The following is a 16,973-nucleotide window of genomic DNA, read 5'->3' on the forward strand; positions in this document are numbered from 1 at the left end:
CAGTGTTCAGCAGTGGTGCTCCAATTCCCTTACCTTATCATGCTGTTTAAAAAGGTAGTGCTGGAATTGTATACCATGCATATAACTGAATTCTCACCGAAGGATGCCAGTTCCTAAAACCATTTAACAAATGGATATAACCACTCATTTAATGAAATGACCAGGCCTGGGAGATAGCTCAGCAGTCTACATACCTGCCTGGCAAGCTCAAGGCCCCGGGCTCAATCCCATGTACCACATACTGTGCTGGCCCCATACCAAGCCAGCCACTGAAGCTGTGCATGGTGGTGCACGCCTGTAATCCAAGTCCTAGGAAGACTGAGGCGGGAGGATCATCACAATTCTGAGCTGTGTAGTGAGACCCTATACCAAATAAATAAAACTGAAATAAAATAAAGTAAAATGACCAACTACTTTGATATCTTCAGTTTTTCAAAAACATAAACTCTCTTAATATATCTTTTGTAATGATTCTGTTAAATGAAATCCTCTATGTGCACTAAAGTGAGATTGTTAACTAGTATTCACCTTTTTCCAATATATAATCACAGCAGTTTTTTACCTAAATTATTTTTGAATTTATATTTATCTTGTCTGATCATATTTACATACTGATAAGTGTCAAAATACATGCAGAGCATCATTGTTTTGTATAATATACATCTGAAGGTACAAACTTGTTCCTTCTTTCTTATGTAAGCTGTTCAATTTTTTCAGTTGTCATACATCCTTCTGTATCTTCTACATCATCTGTTATGTTACTGGAATGTTCATTTTGTTGCAAATTGAGTCATCTTCTACCTTTCTTACATTAACCATTCAAACCCAACAAACAACTAGCTTTTCTTTATCACCAAAATTTATATAGCTTTTTCTGTGCAGTTTTTACTAACACAATATAGGTGACTGCCAGAAATACCCTACTTGGATGGATATTGAATCCCTAATAAATACTTTGGTAATTTTATTTACATGTATTATGGGATATTATATATAATGTTAATTATGAATCAGAACTATCAAATGAATATTGAAGGGTCTACCATAATGTTCAAAATTCAGTACCACTGGTGCTGTAGTTATATTTCTCTCCCCATCTCGAATATTCTCTATACTTTGTAATCATTCTTTGTTTTTGTTTTTTTAGAATTTTGCTATAAACATTCATATAATGTAGGTTATTAATTTTATTTAGTAAATTTCTCTACAGAGATGTATCCTTTTTAATGACTAAAAGTTTGCATCCAAGCTGAAAAACTTTGAAATTTGTAAAAGGGTGCTGTTGATAATTACAGTAGAACAACAAGCAAAAAGTATGAAAATCCTTAGCAAATCAGAAAGTACTGCCCTGCAGTCATTCTATACACACAGGCACTACATTTTGCTTCTTTAATGGTTGTTCCTAAGGTTCATGCATAACTTGGATATAGCTATTGTTAGATGTATTTTGGTTAAGGCATTTTGATTTACCTGTCAGTAATATTTGTTCTTATATTGGTTGCAGTAAAGTACAGATTGACATATTTCTAACAGTATGAAAACTATGAAGATGTCTCACTCTAGAATTGCAAAGGCAATTTTGGTATGCAGCTGGTTTTTAAGATGTCATGTACCTAAGGGATAAAAAGTTGTATATAAAATATTATATCTCCTGAAGAAATGCTTACTCTCTTTTATTTCAAATTGGGCCACAATTACTTTAATAACCTTAACACAAACTTTGCTGAGGTAGAAGTGTAGTTTTACATTTGAAAGCCCTAACATGGGTAGTTAACAATCTGAAGATTCTTGAGAGTCCATGTGTTTATGACTTTAAACGGAGATTTTTAAAGTTTTTTTTTTTCCTTGATTGGATTGGAATGTAATGTGCAACATATAACTTAACAGAAGAGCTCACTTTGGACCTGTGATCTTAAGCAGGAGTTTTTGTGTGGCAGTTGTAATTGGTGGCAAAGTCCATTTCAGCTGTGTCTTTGGGAGGAACGGTGGATGGTGAGTTCTATATTGATACAGACACTACTCTTCCTCCCTGGTACCTAATGACAGGTTTGAACACGGAAAGAGAAAGATAGGTGCTTTTGTGTCATTTTCTGTGCATACTTTTTGTAATAGAAAACTGTCTACTCTCTTTAGGGATGTTATCTAAAGTGTGTAGCTTGTTTTTAACTCATGTCAGCTCAGGATCTGAATTTTATTTCACCGTGCTATGCCACGTTATCTCTACTACAGGCACTTCTGTATGGTGCTTAATCGTACTGTTCAGTGACCATTAGCAGAAAGAAGAAGTTAGGCAATAAAAGTTTTACCTTTTTAGGTAATATACTCTTAAAATGATTTCGCAACTATCCTTGGCAAGAGTGATGGTATATAGTATAATATCAATGATATAAAACAACAAAGAGAACATTGCTTAATGTTAGTGTTACTCTAAGGAGAATAACCTCTTAGAAAATCTGATGATTAGTTTTGGCATGTGTTCATCGTTCTCACAAGTGCAGTGAACTTTCCAGCTGAATTGATGAACCTTCATAACATCTGATCTCATTTCATTTTAGAACGTTCACTATCTAGTCTTAAGCAATACACTAAGCTTCTCTGTGCCTGTTTCTGCATCTGTAAAGATGATGATCACAGCTCATGAGGGTTTTGCAAGAATTAGATATGTCTTACATGTAAGGGAAGTAATGGTAAGCATTCAGTACATGTTAATTGTTGTCACTACCATCAGTTACTGTTATGACTTAAACTGAGGGCACCTAGAGATGTGCCCATGGTCATTGTCATACATAGTAGTTCATTTGGTTTTGACAGCACATCTTCTGATTCTTAATCCATTGGTATTCTTATACAGTTCAGAATTTATGTGTATACAGTTTAAAGGGATGTTTTGATTTGTGTTATGGCTATGTCTAGATATCTCCCCACAGTGTCGTATGTTCATAGGTGGAGATTTTTCAGAAGTGGTTGGATCTAGAGTATATGGTATTTGGATTAAGGGTGTTTGATTAATAAATCAGTCTTTTGATTGGTTTGCCATAATTCTGAATGTGTATAATGATGAACAAGCCCACTCTGGATAGACTATAAGGGATAGAAAACGGACTACTTGTGGCATTTGCTGCTTCTTGCTTGCTGCTTTGCTGCCTTTCTGCCTTCTGCCCACCATGAACTGCTTCTCCTCTCTGGCATAATGCTGTTCTGCCATGCCACCCTTTCTTGGAGCCAGCTAAATATGAACTGAAACCTCTAGAAACTAAGCCAAAATAAATTTCTTTTTTTTTTTTTTTTTTTTTTTGGTGGAACTGGGGATTGAACTCAGGCCCTTGCACTTGCCAGGGAAGTGCTTATTCTACTGAGCCATCTCCCCAGCCAATTTTTCCTTTATTTTAAACATTGTTTTTTTTTCTGTTCTGAATTTATAATTTCTTTCCTTCTACTATATTTTATTTTATATTTGTTTTTTTTCCATCAAGTATTTTTTAATTAGTTTTATTGAGAAACAAATAGCAATGAGACAGTTTCAAAACAGGTCAGTAGGACACTTACAATAACTAATACATTGCATGTTGTTGTCTACGTAATGGTTATTCATAGTACAAGATCAGACATGATATCCTGTCCAAATACTATTAGTACAAATCTTTCTTCTCATTGAATTAAGAGAAAGTAGCTGTATATTTATCCTATTTTGTATATGCAGATACAAAATGGGCCTTCATTTGTATCCCCTTTTTTTGTTTAGTTTTGTCAGAGATGGGTATTCCATTGCCATTTAAATATTGTAGGTGCATAAATTCAGCAAAATAATCCAATATAGTCCAGTAGTCCATAACAGTAGTGGGTTATCCATAGGACTGGCAATGTCAGAAGTTGTTGACTTGAGCCTTTTACAGTTAAGCATATTAATATGGCTTTATTTTTTATGCCTCGTTTTTATACTTTCCTGCTGGATGGTTAAGACCAAGATAAATCAAGACTTATACAACAAATGTAAGTTTTGTATCTGCCAAGTTTAGTCAAATCCCCTGAGGATTTACCCTGAAACCCTATACTGCAGTTTTTAGATCCTTTGTGAGTATCAGCCATGTGGATGAGTCATGGCCATTGCTTGACCAATTTGCTCTCTGTGAAAGCCTGAGAGAAAGTTTTCTCTCCATGTGACTCTCTTAGGCACACTCTACATCATTGATCACTTTCCTCTTTGTCCCCATAATCTTCTTGATCGGTAAATTTGGGACACAACTGAGTTACAGGATGTTAGAGTACAGGTTCTCCAACGTCCTGAGTCCTCACTGACTTTGAAAGGCTAGGGCCAAAATGTTGCCTGTCCTTGCAGCCTTTCTTTTTCTCTAATTTTTGGTCTGCAAACTTAAGTTGTTAACCCTCCAGAAGAGAAGCTTAATGATATTATTACCCTATAACATAGGCAGTTGAGTTGAACCTCACTGTCTGAATATCAAACATCTTAGACATAACACGGAACAGGTATTTCCTTCTTTTAACTTTGGCATCAGTTCTTTTGTCTCAGCACAGAGATAAGTAAGACAGTATGTCTACTGTGGTTTTTCAGGACGACTAGAACTAGTTATAAAAGTGTAATGTATTTTCACATAGTTGAATCCGTTTTTCTTCTAAGTAAAACAAAAAGAAAGTGAACATAGTTTTCCCTTGATGTTCTTAAGGATCAGGGCTGAGAAAATGAAGAAAAAGCCAGAAGATAAAACTGTATCTCAAGAACTAACCCCATTTTTGCTAATCAAAAATTTGAATTTTTCCTGCACATACAACTTTTAGCTAGAAAATTAATCCTTGTTTCACTCATATCACATTCAAATTGATTTCCATGTGCTAGGCAGGCAGGAGAGCATAAAAATGAGCAATAAAGACAGTTCAGAATCTTACTCTTTTTGCTCTGTAATAATGACATCCTCAGTTTAACTTCAAGTAGTCTTCCCCTCCCAGCCTTACCCTTGCCAGAGTTTTAGCATATTCCAGTGTGCTGCTCCTTGTGTGACTTTGTCTTCCAGGGGGTGGTGTTGTTGATAGTCATCTTGCTTTCTTGTGGAGAGGCCACCTTTCTCATTTATCCAAAGGAACTGGCTCTTAACACCCTTATCTCAGAGCCTGAAAAGTAGTCCATGGCTTAGGCGCAGGCATTCCCTATTTCTCTTCTTTATTCTACAGCTAAGCCTAGCAACACTAAAAACATGGATTTTTGATAAATGTCCAAAAATTTTACATGATTTTATTGTAATAGGCTGTGTTAAAAAATCAGTGCATATTTGATTGAAAAAAATTTCAACTTCTATTTCCCTTTCCACCTGGCTTATATTTGCCCTCTTTTTAACAAAAACATTTCCTTAAAATTCATATCCTTATTCTCTGCAATATTAAATATATTGAGTTTTCCTGATTATATATTACTTTTGTGTAAAGTTAGTCCTAGGTAATAAACCATCCTTTGGAATTGATCAAAAAGTTGATAATGTTTTTCTTTTTGATGAAAACAACTTTTAATTAAATGTGGATATGTTCTTACAGAGAATAATTAGGCCCTTTTAGCTCCTTTTTCTATCTGACTTCCTTACGTTTAAGTTTTTTATCTCTGTATTGTATGGTAAGGTAATGTATAATCTTCCTTCTTTTATTTCTGAATCTATACTCGTAAAATGTAGAAATTACATGGTTTACCAGGACATAATTCTCAAGGTACTACCTTGAGAAAGTCCATTTAGAATTTTCTTTTATTTACTACATGTAGTCTTTTGCTTACTTCCTGTCCCCTCCTTGTTCTCATTCTCAGCTCTAATTTATTTTCTGACCTCACTTCTCTCCCATCTGACCTTGCTTCTGTTCTGTTACCTTCTGCTCTGTCTTGCTGCTGCCTCTCCATGTCACAGATTGGTTCTTCCAGCCGTGTCTTTCCAGCAAGACATTGTAAAACACACAGCTGGTATGTAGCTGATAGCTGGGATGAGGTAAAGCCAAAGTATTGGTGGGGGGGGGGGTCCTTCCTGGTGTTTTTTCAGAATTAGTTAGAAAAGACCAATCATTTTTTCCCATCTCTGCTTTGGTAAATGAAGTTGTCAGCTAATTAGAAGTATCACAAAGGTAGATGAACAAAGCACAGCAAAGCAGCCTGAATGGCAGATTCTGATTCTTGCCTGTGAAACCTTCCTCCACCCACTGCTATTTCCATTTCCATTATGCTGCCACAGAAATCATGTGAGTGTGCTGGGAACAACTCTGTGAGACACGGGCAAGGCTTTGGCCCTGCCACATCTCGCAGGCTGTGGGCCTTTTCATCCCTACATTATTTCAAAAGCAGGATAGAGATTTGTTGTAGGTAGAAGCCACATGGATTCTGTCTCTTTATTTGCATGTTACTGAGCTTCAACATTGCAGACATCTACAGTTCGAAGATAAAGAATTCAGCCCTGGTTATTTAATGTGGACAGGTGTTGGTGAACAGAATCAAAAGAAAGGGGGGGGGCGGGGAGATGGCTCAGTGGAATAAGTGCTTCCTTGGCAAGTGCAAGGGTCTGAGTTCAATCCCTGGTTCTGCCAAAAAAAAGAAAAAGAAAAAAAGAATCCAGCCTATTGTCTTTCCCCTAGTACCATTATAAACTTTGTTTTCTACTCGTTCTTTCTTCACTTTTCTTCCCTTTTTAGCAATTTATTTGTATTTAGAGATAACTGAAAGCATTTCCTTCTTGTTGGTAATGTGAGTATATACACACTTAATGAATCTAATGTCAGGTGCAGCTCTGCAGTAAATAATTATTATATGTCTTCTCTAATAAATGGCTGTTTTATGAATGAGATCTCAGGTGGTGGATCCTTGTACATTGCTGGGTTTCTGCACATTTTGGAGAGGTCTTGCAGTGGGCCACATTCCCCCAGCGCACAGTGAAAGCTGACTTAGAAGGAATAGTTGTTGCCAGATGAATCCGTGAAAATTAATGTCACCCTTCCTGGCTCCAGAGCCAGCTATTACAGTTTACTAACAAAGCAAAAATGTAAATAGGCTGAACTTTCTTTTAGTTTTATTTTGTTGGCTAAAGGCTTTTGTCAGCTTTTTCCTGCATGTACTGTAAGCAGCAGTCGTTTAAATATTAAAAAGTGAGTAAACACTGGGGAGTGGGGATGGGCAGACATATATTAGCTGTTCATTTCCTCATAAACACTTTTATTTATGAAACTTTAACTGTTTAGGCTGTTGATAATAATTTGCTGATCTGCTAATGAAGATTATGTGTATTAAAATGCTACTAGTTTCCAAATAGATTTTTTTTTTTTTTTCATTTGGTGTGTGTACAAAGTCCAGTTTTAGGTGAAATTAAATCACTTCCATTTGCCCTCAGAAGGCTACTGATTACAAGGAATCAGAGCCCAGAATACAAAATCAGGTATAATATATTAGCACCACACCACATGGATGCTGATTTAACAGGCACTTCTCCTCTTTAGGACTAGGTGTTTGTATAAGACCAGCTGAAGGCCTTGTCTTCCTAGCAGTTAGAAACAGAAATGAAAAGTTGCATCAAAATGTGCAAGTTTTTTTAAAGTCCTTTTTTAAGTTTCACAAGTTTTGCTGTATATGTTGCTATTTGAGGTGGTTCAACCCCCATCTACCCACTTTCTGCCACATGGATGAAGTGAAGGATGTGCCAGGATGGTTTAAGAATTCAGTGACCTTGAAGAAGATCTAGGCTGAAAAAAATTTTTCCATTCTTCTCTCTCTTGCTTCCCTCCTCACTCCTTCCTGTGCATGCCTCTCTTCGATTGCTCTCCTTTCCCTCCCTGTCCAACTGGCTCCCTGAGTAGGGGCTTTGCCCTTCACTAATACAGACTTCTGCTAGATGCTGTCCTTTGAGAAAGTGACACGTGGTAGGAGCCCGTAGAGAAGGTTCAGGAGGGATTGCCATGGAGTTTCACTGGTCCAGCCCAGGTCCTGAAGGTATGTCATGTCAGTTTCTAGATGGTAAGAGGTGCATCCTGCATACTAACTTGGCATGATAAATTTGTGCCCCTCAGAAAAAGCTTTGATACTAACAGCATGAGTTCCAGAAGTGGTGGTATGCATTCAACTAAATCTGGGAATAACTTTTTGGGAAGCACTGTGGTGTTTTTAGAGTACTTCCCCCAGCCCCATCCTCTGTAGCAAGTGAGAGCTAAATGGATGTCTTTATGAACTAATATAGCTGCAGATACAAACAAGAGAATATTCTGGTCAAAAAATTAATTTTCTTGCTTAGTTTGACATTTAGACAAGCAAATTCTAGAAAGATGCTATAATAAAGAGAAAAATGAACTTCAGTGAGTAGTCAGTCATAGGCCAGACTGCACAGGAAGAATTTTACTGAGAGGAAATTATAGTTTCTGATATAATTTGTCAAGATTAGTACTTATAAAATGAACAACAGAGGATACAAATTGGTGTCTTTTATTTAATTCATTCTGCATAGATTTTGAAATTTTTAAGGGTCCAAGCCTAACCCATCCTAAATGAAGTTTCCATTTAAAAATTTATCCTCGCTTAATAAAACTCAGATTAGAATTACATATTTATTTCTGTATAATTCTAAATGGTTTTCTTTCAAGATAGCATTAGTACACTCTAAAATGGCATTGCTGTGATGACAGAAATTTTTCATTTGAATCTGCATAGTTATACTGATTATCTTATTTCAACATATTTAATCACATGTTTCATTTTTTGGCTTCTCTGGAGGTAAAATTCCTGCAACAGCTTGTTGCAAAGGAGATGCATGCTGCTTATTGGCAAACTGGGCAAGAAAAAAATTAAACACAAAATCCCATTGATATATCCATGTTTTTAATGTGTGGCAGTACAGAAAACATCGATTCAGCAGTTCTACAAACCAAATAGAACTTAGCCAGTGTTTTTTTCTCCTTACAAAGTAAAATATTTGTGTGTTATACAAAACAATCGTTTCCCATCCTTTCCAAGTGATGCTTAGCAGCAGTTTAAAAAGCAGCCATGCATCCTGTGTTTGAGAACTTGAGCCATTCTGAAGAGCTTGGTTTTGGTAGTGTGGTGCAGAGCATCCCCCTTCAGTGACCTGTCCTAAAATTTAGACAAGATCCTGATTGTGGAGCTCCACCCCCACGTGAACTCTCAGCAGAGTTTAGAGGGTAGGCGCCTGCTGCTGCATGTGAGAGCCTGCAGTGGAAGCTGCCACCAACAGTCCTGCGCATAGCCTGTGCTTGAGGTAGCGCTCCAGTCCAGCCCCAGCATTGTTAGATGTGGGATGAGAAGATGGCTTTTGTTTTCCAGAAACACATGTCTTTTCAGTCCTTCTATTTTAACATATTTCAAATTAAGCCTTTCGCCTATTCTTTCTCCTACACTGAGAAATTAGAATGAGGAATTTCTCAAAATGGCCACTTGGCCTCACTACCCCTGTGTTTTGTCACTTTCTATTCCCGTTCTCTGGCATCTGTGTGAAGCTCCATCAGTGCCTCTGTTGCCAAGCAGCTCGTTCTGTGTGCCTTGGTCTTGCTGCTGTTCCAGCAGCGTGTGTGTGTGTGGCTGCCCCAGCAGTCCACGCCCATGTGTCCCTCTCCAGTGTTCCCTGTGCCGTCCACTGAGGAGGCACCGTGCCTCCTTGCTTATTACTGGTTTTCATCTGTAGCGCAGAGTAGATGATCACTGCTCCAGGCCTGTGCGCAGCCAGGTCTGGCTGCTGCCTGAGTGAACAGTGTGCTGCCTCTGCCAAAGGCTATTGATGTTGATCTGCTGCATTGAGGAGTCAGAATGGAGAGGTACAGAGCTGTTAAGAATTAATTTTAGCCAAGAAAGAAAAAGTTGTAAAAACCATTTGACTACCTTCTGGGAATGGTAATAATAGGAGTAGTGTTGAGTAACCAAAATGTTCCTAAACTTCTGATGTATTATTACTATGTTTTCTAAAAAGAAATATGACTTTTACAAAAGGAATAAAATTACCTTCTGATAGTTCAGGACCAGGATTATTATGAGTGTTGATTGATTATAGCCATTAAGTCTCATACTAATCAGTTTTATCACTTTTTCTCAATTTATACACTTGCATCTTTGATTTCTCTTCCATGAGAGGGTGATATAGGTTGTCATTGACTAATAAGGAGCAGAATTGGTTTCGGCATGAGGCAAGCGGAATGCCATCACCAGTCCTAGATGTATTAATCTTTAATAATCTACATTTGCAAGTTTATAAATGATATAAGCAGTGCTTGTTAATGCTGATAGTCTTTCTTCTAAACAGAAAGTGACATAGAAATCTGTAAATGCATACCACATTAGGTGCATATAGTTAAATGCCAACAGTATGACCTTGCTGAGGATGACATATGTAACTACTTCATTAAATGATTTTAGGAAAGCAACATGTTGCACTTTTGCTAGTGAATACATTCAGGTAGTATCTTGCTAAGGCCGATTAATCCAACTGCCTATTCTTAATTTATCATTCTTTTGTTTCACTCATTAATTTAACAAAGTGCTGAGTGTATAGTAGCCTACAGGAACATTTCTAGGAACTAGGAAAGATGCTCTGAACATAAATGTCCTGATAGAGTTTAAGTTCCAATGGGAAATACAGAAAATGCACAGTTAAGTATATATTTTGCTCTTATAAATGGTTGGAAAAGAATCAGCTTGCTTCCTTAGACTGCAGTAGTTAGGGATTATATCTCCTGGAAATTGATGTTTAAAGAAGAGAAATGAAGAAAGGGTAAGAGCAACCCATGCCAAGCAACCACTGTCTCAGAAAGAAGTGACAGGCAGAGAAGAGACCATTACCAAGGCCCCCGGCTTAGACTTGACCTGTGTGTGCATCGTAGAGACACGCAAGGAAGGTGGGGGCCTGGAGTAGAGGGGAAAGGGTAATAAGGGCAGAACCGCTGGCCAGTTAGTCCAGAGCATAGCTGAGGGTGAGTTTAAACTGTACTTTGGTCTTACCCCCAGTTGTGCCTTCTGAGGTTTCATTTACCCACAGTCCAAAACCATTGAGTAGAAAATTACAAAAACAAATAATTCATAATATTAAATTGGATAGTCTTCAGAATAGCATAATGAAGTCTCTCACTGACTTGCTCTATCCTGTGAATCATTTTATTTTATTTTTTTTCAGTTGTATCTCCACTGACTGTGCTACTCAGTTCTTAATAGCCATCTTGGTCATCAGATTGATTTTCCTGCTATCTTGGTGCCTGTATTTAGTTAACCCTTATTTTATTTGCTGATGGCCTTGAGATGCAAGAATAATGATGCTGACTATTCATACATGCCAAAGAAAAGCTCTAAGTGCTACCTTTAACTTAAAATGTGAAAGTTCTCAACTTAATACAGAAGAAAAGGGAAAAAAATGTCAGATTGCTAAGATGTATGGGAGAAATCAATTTTCTGTTGTGAAATAGTAAGAAAAGCGATCACTTGAAACATGGAACAAGGGACACCAAGCCACCAACTGCAAGAAGGAATTATGACATTCAGCAGTGGGTTTGTACTGAGAAATAATATTTATGGAGAAGCTGCATGTGTCTGTGAAAAAGTTACAGTTGCATTTCTAGAAGGTCTGAAAAAGTTAACTGAGAAGAAAGATTTCATAAAAAGCAAATCTTCAGCTGAAACTGGTCTTTTCTAGAAGATGATGCTAATGGAACCTCCATTCATAAAAGGGCAAGGGAATCACCAGGACCTAAGATGTGGAAGGATAGTCAAAATATGATCTTGTCTGGCACTGCAACTGGAAGCACGTACAGAGAGAAAGCAGAGTATAGTATAAAGAGAAGGATCCATGTACTCTCAGAAATAAAATAAAATTTGTATTTTGAGAAAGACCACATTCACATAACTTTATTAGAGTATATTGCTGTCACTCTATATTACTAGTAGTTACGGTTACCAATTTCTTATTGTGCCTAATTTGTATGTGAAACTTTATCATAGGTATTTATATATGGAAATAGTAGAATATATGTAGAGTTCAATATTAGCCAGTTTTGATCATCCATTAGGGAACTTGGAACATGTTCCCCATGGGTAAGGGGAAAATGCAGTGTAAGACTTTGTAGATTATGATTAGGACTTTGGAGTTTCCTTTAAGTATGATGGGAAAGCACTGGAAAGTTGAGCAGGTGGGGAATGGTATGATCTAATTTAGGTTTAAAGGACCTTTTGGGGTACTGTATAAATACCCCAAAAAGGGTGAGGGCAGAAGAAGGAAACCTGGAGGCCTCTGCAGGATCCTAGGGAATGTTGGTCAAGGATGGACATGCACATAGCAGTAGTAAGGTTTTGGTTGAAGAAATGGGTAAATGGTAGTTCTGTACCATGAAAGACAAAGAAACAGGTGTTTTAAGGGGAAGTCAAGAGAGTTTGAGTTTCTTATTAACCATTCAAAGGGACATTTTGAATAAACAGATATAAGCATATGGATTCAGGGGCAATATTTCAGTGGAGTTATAAACTGAGAGTCATGAAGGTTCTAGGAGAGATGCAATAGATATCTATCCTTCATCAGAATCCCCAGGCAGGCTTGTGAAAGCAGATCACTGAGTCCTTCCACCAATTTTGTGGTTCAGTGGTTTTGAGGTGGATCACAAAAACTGGCATTTCAGCACATGCTCAGTTTATGCTAAAGCTGCTTTTTTGAAACTGCTGACCTCTAGGGAATGAGTGGAGGCCTGTAGCTACCCAGAACTTCTGAGAAAGGACCCAGGCCGTGCTCGGCCGTGTAGGTATTGGCCTCACTGGCTCCCTGTGGGGCCTTGGAGCAGTATTCTTTTAAAACCCATTGAGTAAATGTTAGGGGCAGCTGAGGTTGAGACATATTAGCAGAATTCTGAAGATTTACCTGCAGGGTACTCAAAAATATCAACTGAGCAGGACAAAGAAATGTAGCAGACACCTGTGGTGCCTAGCACAGCCAACTTCTCGGAGTGTTCCTTGGTGTGTCTTTGGAGAAAATCAGTGGTCTCAGTTAAGATAATGTGTTTACTGGTCACAGAAAAGTTTAACAGATAAATGCCTCACTTACAAAAAAAGGAAACAGAAACAGAAAGTACAGCATATTTAAGAGCATCTAGACCTAAGTTAGGATTCAGTTGGAAATATTGTCATAGGAAAAACATTCTTATGATAAAATGCTCTCGTGTTCTCAGGCCTGATTCAGCTAGAAGTAGAGTCCTTTATTTTCAGTTATTACTTTGAGTACATTTCACACAAAATCCAAAGATCTTGTAATTTAAATTCTACTTGAAAAGGCACATATGTAGAGAATTGAACCTCAGTGTATAGCTATTAGTTTGGAGAGTTTTTTTGAGGAGTGTGGCTTTTAGGTTTTGCTTTAGAAGAAGGTGAGGAAACTAGCTTAGAATTTCCTATTGCATACTATTGACCATGATGACCTGGGGGAAAATCTTTGCCCATATTGCTTTTTCTTTTTTCATTTTTTGGTTTTTGAGACGGGTTCTAATGTGTAGTTCAAGCTGACCTTGAACTCACTATGTAGTTCAGGCTGACCTCAAACTCATAATATTGCCCATGACAGAGCCTCCCAAGTGCTAGAATTAAGAAGCATACATGACCCAGATGGCTGAATTAAAGAATACTAATGTACTTCTCATTTTGCCTGTTAACTATCCCACCTGTTAGTCTGGCAAACTGTCCTTCTCATCCTTCATAACCAAAATGAAATGTTGCTCTTTACCAGGTTCTTACCAACCCCTCCAACTGGAGAGAATTCACCTCTCCAAAGGTACTGCAGCTGGCCTTAAGGAAAAGAGCAGCATCCTTCTTTTCTTTACTTTTTTTTTTTTTTTTTTTTTTTTTTTTTTTTTTTTATAATGTATTTAGTACAGGGTCTACAGGGTCTCACTACACAGATTGGACTCATAGTGATTCTCTTGTTTTTCAGCCTCCCAAGTGCTGGGATTACAGGCACAGGCCACCACTCCCAGTCTCATTCTCCTTCTCAGCACGCCCTGGGGGCAGGGTTGGCAAGACAGGCCAGGGATTGAACCATTGGCCCCTGTGTCTGCCTAAACAGGTGCTTTAATCTGCAGAGCTCTCTGGCCGGCTGTAACATCCTTCTTTTCATCTCCAGTGCCTAGAACAGTGGCTGGCTAATGGGGTATGCTCAGTAGACAAGGGCCAAACTGAAGAAAACCACAGTTGCAAAATGTACAGATACAAGGAAAGAAAGTTCTGAAATTGATTACTTACGTAGTGTTCCTCCTATGGCTTAGAACAATCTTTCTGTCTTTTTGTTTTCAGATTTTATCTGATCACTTTTCCCTCTCCTGCAAGACTCTTAACTGTGACACTTATTCTACCTTCTTTCCTCTTAAAAACTGAAGCTAAGCTTGGTGTGGTGATGTTTGCATATAATTCCAGCACCCTAGAAGGCTGAGGCAAGAAGTCAGCAAGTTCAAGTCCTCCTTAAGCAATTTAGCAAGACCGTATTTCAAACATTAAAAATAAAAGTTACTGGGGGTGTAGTTCAGCATGAAGGCGCTTGATTCAATCCCCAGTAGAATCAAAAACAATAAAATAGTGTTCCAAAATATGTCAGTCTAAACCAGACCTTTTCATATTTACAACTCTACCTGATTCTGATAGATTATATATAGAGAAATTGTGCCTGTAAATTCCAATTATAGAATTGGAATTCCATAATATCCAATTTTTTCATTGTTCAATTGTAAAAAAATAAACATCTATTAATTATCATGCAGAAAATGGTCAGTCAAGAACAGGTTGCTTATGTGAGAGTTTTATCAGTGCTTAGCTTATCTTCCCACTGTCAAGTAGCCAAAGTCACAGGTTGAATGAATAGGGGGTAGTAAAATGCTAGCTCTGGCTAGCATTTAGGCTCCAGTAACACATAAAAATATACTCCAGATATTTGGGAGTGGTGAGTAGAAAACAGAATGGCCAATTACAAAAAAGGTATATGGTATTTCAAGAGTGTATGTACTTGCTGAATATTTAAATTCTAAAACAAAATTATTAATGGAATACAAAACATGTTCCTCTCTATTCCTCATGGTCTTTATCATGCCACCTTCACAATGGCTCCTGGAATTAGAGGCACTGGTGACCTGGATGTAGCCTGGAGGACTCAGCTTGGCTAGGCCTTGTTTCTGGCCATGTTGTATTCCCAAGAAGATGGCCAGTGCCTTGCCACCTGGGCCCCCAGTGCTAGAGGTGTTAGTGCTCTTGAGTTGCTTTGCAAGACTCATACTTTCACTGAGTTTGGCTGTTACTTTGCCCAGGTTTCATTCTGCATCTCTTACCTCTTAAAAAAGCATTGCTTGAAACACCCAAGTTGTATGTCATGCAGTGAACTGTGATGTCAGCAAGTTTAGCAAATATTTATTAACTTTAAATATAAAAATAGTTACTATTATTTAAAACTCCCAATTTTTCAAAATAGCACAATGCTTTAGCTGTCTCTATTTCTAAAAGTAGTTTTATAAAAAGGGTTTACGTTCATTTCTTCAGCATAATGCAAATACAATGAATTTTTAAAAGCTATTAGAAAATAGTATGATACTTTTGTGTATAAAATTGGCAGTTCCATAATTAGGAAGTACAAGAGGTAATTAAAATATATAGTGAGTTTTTAAATTAAAAATATATTACTCTAAAAATTACATTCCCATTAAACCTCTTGAAATTTAGCTTATGTTGCTGAATTCAAGAATAATGGGCTTTTCCTTTTCCGAGAGATATCCTTCCCACCCATTAGCCCTCCTCACTTCAAGCACAGTTCAAACTCACTTGTTCTGTCATTTTGTCACTTTCTGAAGCAGTTCTAGAATTCCTCTTTCATGTCTTTTTTAAGATACATCCAAAATCCAGATGCTGCTGCCAAGTGCCATTCAGTGGAAAGTCAAAGTGGTAAAAATCAGCAGGTGTCCTTATCTACCTTATTCACTAATTCTGGCACCATGCAACTTCTGTTTCCCAGCAAAAATGGCCATGACATTAAAAACTTTGAATCTTCTCAGGACATCAAGGCAACCAAGACAGTGAAACTAAAACTCATGAAAGAGAGCTTCCAGAGTTACCACAGAAAGTAGCAAGAACAATGGGATAAGTTATTTGAAGCAGTGGGAAGATTTTGAGAGGGATTAATGACAATGCTGTTTTTACTGTAATAGTTTTGTAAATTTTGCTCATTCAGTGTATTTGTTTATTGTACCAGGTATACAGAATTCACATTGCTTAATATGTACCAGTGTTTTTAATCTGTTGGTCCCAATTCTATTTATTGTGTGCTGCTTTTCTCAAATTATAGAGTTCCCATACTATACCTTTTTCCCTCCTCTCACTTACAGGAGCAGTGTCAAGATTCCTGTTGACCAGCCCATATGTACCACCTTTGCCCTAGAAAATGTGATTCTTTGTACCTGCAGGATATATCATACACTCTGACACTGTACTATCTGAGATGCAGATGACTCCAAAGAAGTGACACAGTGTGTGGCACTTTCATAGCTACTTATGTTTGCAGGCAGAGTTGTCACAAAGTGTTGGAACCCAGAGAGAAATTTGTGACAAGGAAAGGTGGAAGTGAACAAAACTTAAAGGAAGAAAGTACCTGGGCTTTCAAAAGGGCTGTCTCCATCCAACAGGACAGAGCAGCGATCAAGTGGAGGAAGGGAAGTAGGCAGGCGCTCAGCTAATCTTTCTCCTGGGGGCCCAGGTGGACAAATTGGCAACCCTGTTCACAGCTTTTTTCTTTTCCTCTTTGTATCATAAGAACTGCTAATCGGATCCATGCTGCTGCAACTGTGGTTAGTTATTAACAGAATAAAAGCAGATTTCTTCAAAAGAACGGGTGGGGAAAACGACTATATAAAATTGCAAGGTTGTTAGAATCTTAAATGCACAGCAGTCAGTTTTTTTCCCTTATTCTGAATTATATGATGAATACGAGTCTTTCATCTGTCACTAT

At 37.7% G+C, this 16,973-nt stretch overlaps 1 protein-coding gene across 4 annotated transcripts in view; it reads left to right on the top strand.

Annotated features, from left to right (window-relative positions):
• Positions 1-16,973, top strand: part of Arid1b (AT-rich interaction domain 1B) — a 461,162-nt gene that overhangs the window by 344,495 nt on the left and 99,694 nt on the right. The window lies entirely within an intron of this gene.

Source organism: Octodon degus, unplaced genomic scaffold, assembly GCF_000260255.1.
Source record: "Octodon degus isolate 3935 unplaced genomic scaffold, OctDeg1.0 scaffold00024, whole genome shotgun sequence".
Lineage (NCBI taxonomy): Eukaryota > Metazoa > Chordata > Mammalia > Rodentia > Octodontidae > Octodon > Octodon degus.